The 10672-nt window shown below is 52.0% G+C and overlaps 1 long non-coding RNA gene across 4 annotated transcripts; it reads left to right on the top strand.

Moving 5' to 3' along the window:
* Positions 1-1648: 1648 nt before the first annotated feature.
* Positions 1649-9395, top strand: LOC311435836. 4 transcript variants are annotated; one of them, XR_014692430.1, is made up of 5 exons: positions 1649-1861; positions 2243-2646; positions 3156-3247; positions 3618-3815; positions 6072-9395. It is a non-coding gene; the product is annotated as an uncharacterized lncRNA (long non-coding RNA). The 4 variants fall into 4 exon arrangements; XR_014692431.1 differs by having other exon boundaries at positions 6324-9395; XR_014692432.1 differs by having other exon boundaries at positions 2243-2503; positions 6324-9395.
* Positions 9396-10672: the final 1277 nt, after the last annotated feature.

A 10672-nucleotide genomic window follows, 5' to 3' on the forward strand; every position in this document is an offset into this window, starting at 1 on the left:
GCTCCGCAGCCTGCAGTGAGCCAGCTTCGCCCAGGGCTTGCAACGGCGGGCAGGAGATCTGAAAGCAGAGGGATTCCCCGCTCACATTACCGTTAGCTGCAGCCGGGGGTCGTGTGTATCGCTGCCAGGCAGCAGAACGGTGGGAAATGCCTACGGTGTGGCTCAGCCGGGCTGGTTGTGTCTCTGCGGGGTGGGTCCTGCTCCCACCTTTTCCGTGTTTCGGCAGAAAAGACCTGGAGGAGCATCTCCAGCATCCAAAGGGAGCTGGTGCCTCCTTCCCTCTACATCCCATCCATTGACCATGGAAACCAGAGACTCCACGTGCCCCAGATGTCTTCAGGTCAGGTCTGGACATCTAGCAATGACCCCATGGGGGTCTGCCATGGGAGAAACCTAGAGCTTGTGTCATGTTGCTCCTCGAATAACCTCTTCTTAGCAGTGGGTGGTGGCAGAAGGTGAGCTGGGAACAGAGGTAACATGCTGCTTCACTCCTCGCACAGCCTTTCATTGCTTTTCCAGGTCCCTAAGATAATTGTTTGCCAGCTTACAGGTCCAAACGGGGTTAGGAGAGGAGGAGCTGGGGCTTGGTTCTGTCTCTTCCCAGTGCTTGTGTCCTCGGAAGCACAACTCAGACTTCTGGGGCAGCTCACAAAGAGATTTCTGCTCATTATAAGGTCTTCATTGCTCTCTTGTATGGCCAAGGTCTTCTGAAGGACTGACTGGTCCCTCGGTGGTAAGGTCACAACCTGTGAACCCTCCTGTGGACACGCAGATGCTGGCATGGGAACTGACCTTTCCTAACGCTGAATTTAGAATCAGCTTTTAGTGTAAAGGCATAAAAAGAAGACTGCCTTCCTTCCTGGGGTGGGACTCTTTCCCCTTCGGACACAAGCTTTTGTTTGCTCGTGGGTATTAATGTTCGGGAGAGATGATGTCCCCAAAGCGATCGGTTGGCGTCACAGCAGAATAGTTTCCCTGCTGGGCTGCAGCAAAACCAGGCCCTTTTGAACATAAATGTCAGGATTGCTAAGCTCCTTAACTTCCAGTTGCATTACCCACTGGTCAGATGACTTCCACACTTCAAAGGGTGAGAGAAAGATGACGCAGGCTTGCGGTCTGCGTGCATCTCCTGGAGCACCACGGCACCGCTTGCCCAAGGGTCTGAAATGCTTCACTTAGTGGATGCTGTGCCAGCCCTGGGGCTAGAAGAGGGCAACCCTGAAACAAAGCCACCCCTAGAGTAAGGGAGGACAGCAGGAGAAAGGCAGGAGGGTGTTTTCAACATCTGAAGACAAGATATTTGGACATTTCTGATGTGAAAGGACTCTGCAGGTCCTTTTGGGATCTGCGTCACCTTCACAGCTGGATTATCTTCGCTGAAACTTTCAGCTGGTGTGGCTGCAGGAAGGGTTTTGATCCTGCTCCATTCAACTGTCCACACACAGGCACCTGTGTCACCTGAAACATCCTTGTTATCAGGGCTCTGAGGGCACTAATAAGCCTTAACAGCCCTGAGCACCTCCACCTGGGGCCTCCACCCCACCCATGGACCCAGGAGCACTATTTAAACTCAGCCTGGGGGCCTTCAGACCATATTTGAGCTTTTTTTTTTTTTTTTTTTTTTTTTTTTTTTTTTTTTTTCTCTCTTCTGGAAGAGTGGTTGTATTCAGCTAGTCCATCAGCTTCTTGTTTTCTGCTTTGAGGCTTGGTTTGTGTCTTGGTTTGCTAAACTAGATTGAGCAAAAGAGTGCTTCCTGCAGCATCTCTGAGCGTGCATGCAGGAAAAAAGTATGGGATTCAGCTCCTGGACTGAGATGCTAATGGTTGGAAGTATCAACAGGCCAAGCTTGGATGTCCCAAGGTAGGTGTGCTGCTGTTTGAGATGTCTGAGAGCATCCCAGACTTCCACAGGGTGCTGTCTAAGATAAGGTAGACTGGTGAAGGGGGAAGGCAGACTGAAGGCATCTCCAGAAGCCCTAAAAGCCTGAGCACCTGGATGGGGATATTCCAGCCTGCTGTGACTGTCTCCAGCTGGAACTCCAAGCTGGTCCCAAAGGGTGGCCTCCAGACCTGCCCATTCCCAGCATCTTTTCTCTTCCAGTCCCACCTCACAACCACTGCCCTTGGCTGTGTTGCATTACCTTGCTCCCTGTCACCACGGGGTGACATCTTCCACCTTCCCAAGGCCCTATTAAGACTCTTTTTTTTTCTTTTTTTTTTTTTTTTCTGGTGTCCCAAACAGTAACATCCATCTGCTTGCCCTGCTCTATGACCATCTGACATCTGTGTAGCCCATGGGGTCTTGAAACAGGAGAGCAGCCGAGGGAGCCTGGCCAGAGGACGAGCTCCTTGCCCTGTGGGGTGCGATCAGAAGCACGGCACCCTGGCAGGTTGCCACCCGAAACTGAACCGTGGCCACGTTCCTGTCATCAGCCGGCCTTGGCACAGCTTGCAGGTGCCCTGGGGTTTTCCAGGACGCTGGTTTCAGCTCAGGGCTTGTAATGTAAGCCTGCCCTGTAATGAATTTGGGGGTTGAGCTCCTGAAAGCGGCACGCTGTTCGTGCTGTGGCTGGTGGTTGTGAGCACTGAGAGATTAAACTTCTGTAATGGGGCTGACAGCAAACCCTGGGGCTTGAGGGCAATATGGTAAGTGACTCTTAGGATGGATGTGGTGGGTCTCTACTTTTTTTCTACGTTGTGAAATGCTTTTTGAAGTTATGTGTAAGGATACTTCACCTGATCACGCTGTCCCACTTGCTGAAAGCTTTGAGATCTCATCCACAGGAGTTTTCTCTCCACTTCTGTCACTAGCTGGCATCAGATCATGTCCCTCAGTCCAAACCTGTCAAAATTGTCCCACATCCCATCTCTCCCCTGCCAAGCATTGCTGTGGGTGTTCTTTATATATCATTAAATTGCCCTGAGGCAGTGAGGGTTGATCCCGCAAGACCCCAAAAGCTGGGGGATGCCAGGCTGCCTGTGCTAATGCTTACGTTATTCCTTGGGTGTGTGATGGCACAAACTGGAATCTTCATTTTCCATTATAGATGTGCTTTTTTTTTTTTTTTTGTATTATGTGTGCACCAAAGAGGTTATTTAGGTTTATTTTTGTTTCCTCCCCGCTGCCCTGGGTGACTGCTGGCTGTCGTCGTCAGGCGGAGCGTGGAGCCCCGCTGCTGCTGGAGGCGCTGCGTGAGCTGATGACGCAGGTTTCCCTGCCACCGTGGGCATCTAGGAAATAAAGAAGGTGCGAGCGAGCAATCCCTTCCTCCTCCTACTACTTAAGGTGATTTAGTGTGGCAGCAGAGGTGGTGTCAGTATTTGCTGACGACACGCAGTGACTTTTTTTAGCAGCAGCCCTTCTCTTCCCTGCCTCGTGCAGGGCACCATCCCCTGACCCCCAAGGAGAGCTGCAGACCCTGATTTCCTATTATAGGGTTCAGATTTGGTCCCAGAGCTGCTTTGTCCTCACCCTGAGCAAAATGAGGTCTGGTGGGGATGAGCGTGAGCTCTTACATGCACCAGGACCCAGGGCGAGGATGGGGAGCTCTCCCAGTTGAAGCATCCTCCATCACGTTAAAGTTTGACATCAGAACCTTCATTTTCTCTTAATGCAGATGTTTCTGGCTATGAATAATGTAATGAAAGTGAAACACAAACCTGACACAGGTGCTCCAGGATGGGAATTGTTCTGGATCATATGAGGCTGAAGGAGTGACAGCAGATGCTGCTTGTGGAGATGTCAAAATATTTAATCCTTCGCTGGAAGTCGTTACCCAGGGTGTCACCGCAAAGCAGGAGATCAAAAGAGCACAGTGAGTATGTCAAAATAAAACCAGAGATGAAGGGAAGCAGCTAGCAGGGGATAATTACCAAACAAAATACAGAGATCTCTTCATCTCTGGAAATTCCCTGTTGCTGTGGAAAGGTACAAGGTGGAAGTCAGGGGCTGCAGTGTCTCCTGCAGCCTGCAGAGCCGTGCTGCTTCCCCTTGCACGAGTCTGGCTCACTGCTACAAGCACCGTTTGGTGTTGGGACACGAGTTCCAAACTCGAAACTGTTTTGTCGGATTTATTTTATTTCCTTTTAGGGCTCCTAAAGTGCAATCGGTCTCTTTTTCCTTATCAATTCCTTTTGGGTGAGCTCTGCATCTCCCCACCAGGCAGGAGGAGGCTGCAGGGCTCCCCTCGCTGGCAGTGCCTTTTTTCCCTGCTTGCTTGCTCATGTCTCTCTGCTGCACGCACGCCCACTTAATCCCCAAATGATTTCCTTTGGATGAGCTGTGCTGGCAGGGCACGTGGATTGTGCGTTGGGTACGGAGCAAGGCTCTGCTGAATGATGCCCACACCTGCACGTGGGGCGTTAATTCTGGAGCACATCCACAACATCCTCATCTGCAGCATCCTCCTGGCCTGAGCAGCTGTCACAATCCCTCCTTTCTCAGGGATACAGGCTGGGATTTTGCTGCTGCTCTCCTGGCTGGCTCCCTGCCTGCTCTGGAAGTGGGGGAGAAAGCCACGGGATGCTACTCCAAAGTGTTTCTTCTTTAATTGTCACCTTAATGCTGCTTTTTTATGCAGGTGGAGCATTTTTAGGCATTTGCCTTGTGGTTTTCATTTTTTCTCCTGCCTGTGGGTTTCTTACCTGTGATAGAGAGGAGCTATAAAATCATTACAAAGCTCACAGTAGGTTTTGGTGCTGAGTTTTGGGTCTGAATCTGCCTTGTAAGCCCTGGATCCGGGATACAAGGCAGGAGACAGACTTGGACTCCTCCCTCCTATCTCTGTTTCCTTTCAGGCACTGAAAAAGCACACTGGAAACTTCACATGAGAAAGAAGATCCTCAAAAATCCCAATTCAAGTGCTCCCTGAGCTCTTGGAGACCTGTTGCTGAGCCTTTGGTCTGCTGTGGCACAGCAAATCCTAAAGGGATTAGGGATCTGAAGGGTTTGGGTGTGGGAGCCTGTCCTTGGAGTGTCTGAGGCATCTGTGTATGGCATAGGGGATTCATTACTTTCCCCCACCAATCTGCAAAACCCATCTTAAAGCTGGGGTGTTTGCTTTCCCTGCAGAACGAGCACGGGAAGTCCCCTGGGTGTGATGGGAGATGCTCCCGCAGCTGGCACGGGGAGTGTTGATGTTGGATGAGCAACATCCAAGCAGTCTGGGTAAACGAGATGTGGCTCGTTCCCAGCGCTGGCACAAGATCTGTGCCAGAGCAGAAAATCAGAGGGAGAACCTGCTGGCTGCCGTGGGAGAGCTGACACCCAGATTGTCTTTGGTGGCCTGAAAATGGGCATCTGGTGGCATTTGAGACCCCTCTCCTGCTACAGCATTGAGATGCACACATTTTTTTGTGCCATCTGAATCCTGCCTCTGATAAGGGGTTTGCAGGATGGCAAATACAGAGGTACAGGGTTGAGGGGAGAGCAAGGCTCACCCCTACCCGCATCAGGATGGAGGAGCTGTGCAGAGGTCTCCTAGAGACCTGGGGGGAAGCTCGGCCCTAAACCCAAAGGAAACTCAAGAGTGGGGAGCTGGAAAAATGCTCAGAGGTGTCTCAGTCCTGTCTGGATTTGCGCTGGGTAGAGTGGTTTTTGGAAATGCCTTTGGTGATGGCATTCCTGGTGGAGCTTGGGTGAGCTGGTGGTAATCCTAGGGGTTTGGGAAGTTCAGATTTTCAGATGGGGAGATCCTGGGGGCTCCAGCCATTTGGGACTGACCAATGCTGGGAAGAAAGTGGAGATGCAGCATGGGGATGTAGTCAGGGGAAGGTGATCCTGGGGGAAAGCACGTTTAATAGATGTGGCAAAGTAGAGGGGTAGCAGTGCAGGGGCAAGGCTTTTGTGGTAAGGAAGTGATGTGCTTTGGAAATGCAGTGTCTGGGAGAGAAGTTGGGCAGGATTTATCTAAGGCTAGTCAAAAACCAACAACAACAAAAAAAACAACACCCAAAACACTGGGAACTTGAGATGTGTAAGCTGCTTTGAGGCCGGGGATTTTGTCCCTTCGGGGTTCTGTTTCTAGTGGGTTTAGCTTTGATATTTAATCTTTCATTTTCTTTTCTTTCAGACTTTGTGCCTGTGTTTGAGGTTAACCCCGAGCCACATATCGCGGCGTGCTCAGGCAGATCCTGTCGGAAGCGGCGCTTGGTCAGGAGCTCGGGTTTTGGGGGATGTGGGACCCCTGTGAGGCCTCACAGAGATCATCTCTCATCATAACAATGAGATGTCCTTGGGAAAACAGCCTTGGGATTAGAAGGGAGGTGCTCCTGGACTGATTTCCAAAGCCAGCTCATCCTGCCTCTCCTTTTTTTTGATGCAGATGCCCACTTCTATGGATCAGAGCCCACGCTGGGTGGCGAGGACTCCTTTGAGGCATCCAAGGGTCACCCATGATGACCCAACTGATGAGCCAAGCAGGTATGTGATCACCTGGGTGCTTTTTGGAGCAGGTCACACCACCCTGACTCCTCTCCAGGAACGTGGCACCCTGCGCATGCAAGGACGGGCTCCGGTGCCCTTTGCAGCTGCCTGCTTTGCACCTGGCTGCTTTCATCTCCCCCCCTTTCTCCGGGGAGAGGCCTCCAGAGCAGGAGAGGGCTGCCAGGTGCTTTCCCGTGGAGCTGGAGCTTCGTTGCTGCCTGTCCCGATGATGAGGCCTTTGGGATGGGTTCTTCAGCAGCTCTTCTCCCGTGAGGTTTGCCTGCACTGCCAGCAGCCCCGTAACAAAAGGAAGCAACCAGGGCTTGGGCTGGAGGTCCCATTTGAATATGCTGAAGCTACCAGGTGCTGCGGTGCCTCCAGGACCTGGCATCAGGTGTAAACAATGCTTTTGGAGAGGTGGGTAGTGCAGAATGAGGCGATGGAGCTGGACCTGATGAAATTTCTCACCTGGTGGTATTTTCACATCACATCTCTTTGTGTTTGGAGGTGCTGCAAGGAAATGCAGCACAATGAGCTTGGTTTCCCTAGTTTAGGATAAAAGGATAGGAAAAACCCTCCAGAAAGGTGAAGCAGCCTGCTTGGTCAACGGGGTGACACTCGGGGTCGTGTCCTTCTGGAACAAAAGTCCTTGGAAAGAGCCATTAGGATCCAAGCAGGTGGGTTTTGTTGCCTGTGTTTCTGTGAAGGCAGGTCTCTTCCTGCCCTTCCAAGGAAGGACTGTTGATAAAAGTCCTAAAAACCAATAGATGGCTTCATATTCCAGGGAATGTGAGTGCTGGTTCAAGGTCCGATTCCCAGCAGCGAGTGGAAGTGACAGTGCTCACCATAACATCCTTCTCATGACAATAAAGGTCGGATTTGGGGCTGTGAAACCAGGAACACTCAGAGCTGAAGACTGCCCACAAATCGCCCCCAGGGCCCTGCTAGGTGCAGGTGTCAGGGAAATGCAGGATGTTGTGTGTGTGCCTGGCAAGTCAGCCCTGTCCCAAGGAAAGGGGCGTGCTTGGTCTGGAACAAAGTCAAGAACCGCTTGCTCTGTCTGCATCACCTCTCGAAGCTCAGCTCCGCACTTCTGACCTCTTGGGATGTCCTTTGAGGTGATTTTACCTCTGGTTTGAGCAAAGTTCTGTTTGAGGCCGAGATCCTGGTGTACAAGGCAAACTGTTTGAGTGGAGCGTGTGGTTGCCTTCTGGTGACATTGGGAGGAAAGAGCAGAGAAAGCACGAGGTCTGGTAAGAGGCTAAATGGAAGGATGTGGTGACAAAGCGCTGGAGGCTGCAGTGGTGTGCAGCCTGAAGTGGCAAAGGAGAGCTCGAATGCCTTCAATGAGAAGGGTTGGGTCGTTGTCCTTGGTCCTCCCTCTTAACAGTGAAGGGAGTTGATGGTGAAGGCAATGCTGGAGTAACAGAACAAGCAGCAGGAGGCATGCAGAAACCTATATTGCTGTTGGAATAAATCTGAATGTCCTCTACAGGAACCTGAGCATGATTTTGGGGATAGCTTGCACCAGAGACTCCTCTCCCGGATTTCAGGTTGTATGGATGCAGTTGGTCTGCCCTTTGTGGCATCCCCCAGGACTCCAAGAGTCCCCACACCAGCACATGCTGCTTTGCAGCACCTTAGCACCTTAGCAAACTCTTCAGGGACATCACTTCAGCACCACAAATGGAGCAGAAACATAAGAAATGGTGTTGTCTCCTGGCCCCAGGAAAGCCACAGGAGGTGCAGAGGAGAACCAGCCCTGGGTGATGGGGTGGGGATGTGCACGAGGTGGTCTCACAGGGAAGATGTGAGCTCCTCAGCACCGCTGGGTCTTGGGTGAATCGCCTTCCGCAGGATAGATGTGGGTGCTGGGAAGGGGAAAAACTTAAAGGGAGGGAGAGGTGGAAGGACAGAAATAGGGTGTAAAGAAGATGTAGAGGATTTGAGGAAAGCAGGTGAGGAATGGCACTCTCCATCCTCTCCAGGACACAGAAGAGGATGAGGTGAGAAAGCAACACCAGTGGAGGGAAGGGGTGATGCTAATGGGCCACCTGCCTCTGAGACCTGTGCGAAAAGATGCTGGAAAGGGAAGGGGAAGAGTAAAAAGCAGCAAAAGCTGTGCCTTTACACCCTGGGAGGGGAAGGAAAGCCCCTTGCATTCAGGGAAGCACAAGCCTCGAGCCAGCTGGGGGCTGGAACAAAACGCCTGCTTTCCCACCGCTTCCAGTGGCCGTAACGTGGCCGGGCTTTTTGGCAGCGAGTTCCCCCGTCTATTTGTGAGTGGTGTGAAAAAGCACTTCCCTTTGTTTGTTTTAAGCCTGCTGCCAGGCTCTCTCAGCACCTTGCAGTTCCTGCGGAGGGGGAAGGCAGGAGGGTGGCTGCTCCCTGGCCCCATTCCCTGCTGCCTGGAGGCACAAAAGCCGATGGGAACCGGCCACGTCTGCGGGAAGTTGTTGCATTGTGGCCGTGACAAAGGCTGCTCGCCCCTGTGCCTCGAGCTTCTGTGGCTCTGGCTTCTCCCAGCCTCGTTGCAGGTGCTGCTTTTGGTCTCCATCGCTTGGGAAATTCATCGTGAGGAGCTGGGCGCTTGGTTTTGGGCATTTGGTCGTGCACTTGCTGCTGGCTGTCCCCCGCTCCTCCTCCTGGCTGTGGGTGTGAGGAGGCCAGGTTTGGGAAGCAAAGTTCCCACCAGGAACGCAGCCCGGTGACGAAGCACAACCCGCACAAACACCTGGCAAGCGTCCCTGGCCCGGCTTCACACCTCGAATAAATCAAACCATCTTCCTTCCTGCGCAGGCAGCCCCCGAGGAGCCTCTCGCTCCTGCCACACACGTTTTCTGTTCTTTTCAGGAGAAAACGGGCTTCCTCTGGAAAGTTCACAGGACGAAAGCTTTTTATTTCAGACTCGCCCCCTTGACCGTGATTCCGGCCGAGAGCTGGGAACAGGGAACGCCGGTCGCCTCCTGCTCTGACTTCAGGCACGTTTCTGCTCATCTGCTGCTAATCAGGGCTCCACAATGAAAAAAATGGGAAAGAACCTCACAACCAGCTCGGGGGTAGGATAAATGTCCTCCCAATGATGGATTTTCTTTGGATTTCTGCAGCCTGGTGCTTGGAGGTGGGAGTGACAAGGTCCTCCTGTCTGTCTGCTGCCCTTTTTGTGAGCTTGCTGCCTGCAGAGAGGTGCAGCAGCCCTCCTACACCAAGCCAGGGGGTCCTTGATGTTAGCTCGCTTTCAAAGCATGATCTCCAGCAGAGGATGAGATTTGTGATGAGGGATTCATCTAGGTTGCCTCACACAGCAGCTCTGAGGAAATAATTCAGTGCTGTGTGTGCCTGTGGAGGAAAATCACATCGCCTGCAAGATCTGGTGCCCAGTGTCCCCCCACCTTCCTCTGGTTTCTCTTGATGCCACCCAAACCCTTCTTGGCAAGAGCACCACCACCAGGAATGAGCTTTGTGTCCTTCTGAGAGGAGTGGTTAAGAGATCAGGGCTCCTTAGCTTGTGAAAGAAGAGAAGGGAGGGAAATGGAGCAGGTCCCTAAAATCCAGTGTGATATGGGGAGGTGGGAGGGGACGGCTCATTGACAAGTGGTTTCTTGAAGGAGTTCATAGCTGAGGTTTTGGGGTGCCAGATCTACCCCTGAACCATGTCCCGAAGCACCACAGCCACACATCTTTTAAATACCACCCACTTTATGTGGATGGAGAGGGTTACGAGTGTTGGCACGACAGCAAAGCACTCCTTTAGTTCTCCAGCACAAAATCTGGTGGTTTCCAAAAATGCTCTCAAAAACCTTTCCAGGTGTCAAACCCTTTGTCAGCTCGGCGAGGCAGGAGGAGGAAAGCACGGCGAATTCAATGGATTTTTTTTTTATTATTATTGTTGTTGTGTGTCTATACAAGTATGTACTTGGAAAAGAAGCCTCCCATTGTGTTACCTCGGAAGAGGGAGAGCTCCACGTGCCAACGGGAGCTGCAGCTCAGCATCCTGCTGCTTTACAGCATTTCCACGTCCCTGGGTGAAAGTTGACGCGAGGCTGCCAGCTGACGTTATCGAGGAGGAGGAGGTGGTTTTTTTTTCTTCCTCCCAAATGCCCCGGTGACACAAGATCTTTTTGTTTTGGAGTTACATCAAGAGCTGCTTCAGTCTCCCCGCTGGCGATGGGGGAGATTTCACAGCAAACCCCTTTTAGGGTTGCTCTTGTCAACAGCAGAAAGCAATGAGGGGGAATACCGTGTTTT

Source organism: Aythya ferina (assembly GCF_964211825.1).
Source record: "Aythya ferina genome assembly, chromosome: 4".
NCBI lineage: Eukaryota > Metazoa > Chordata > Aves > Anseriformes > Anatidae > Aythya > Aythya ferina.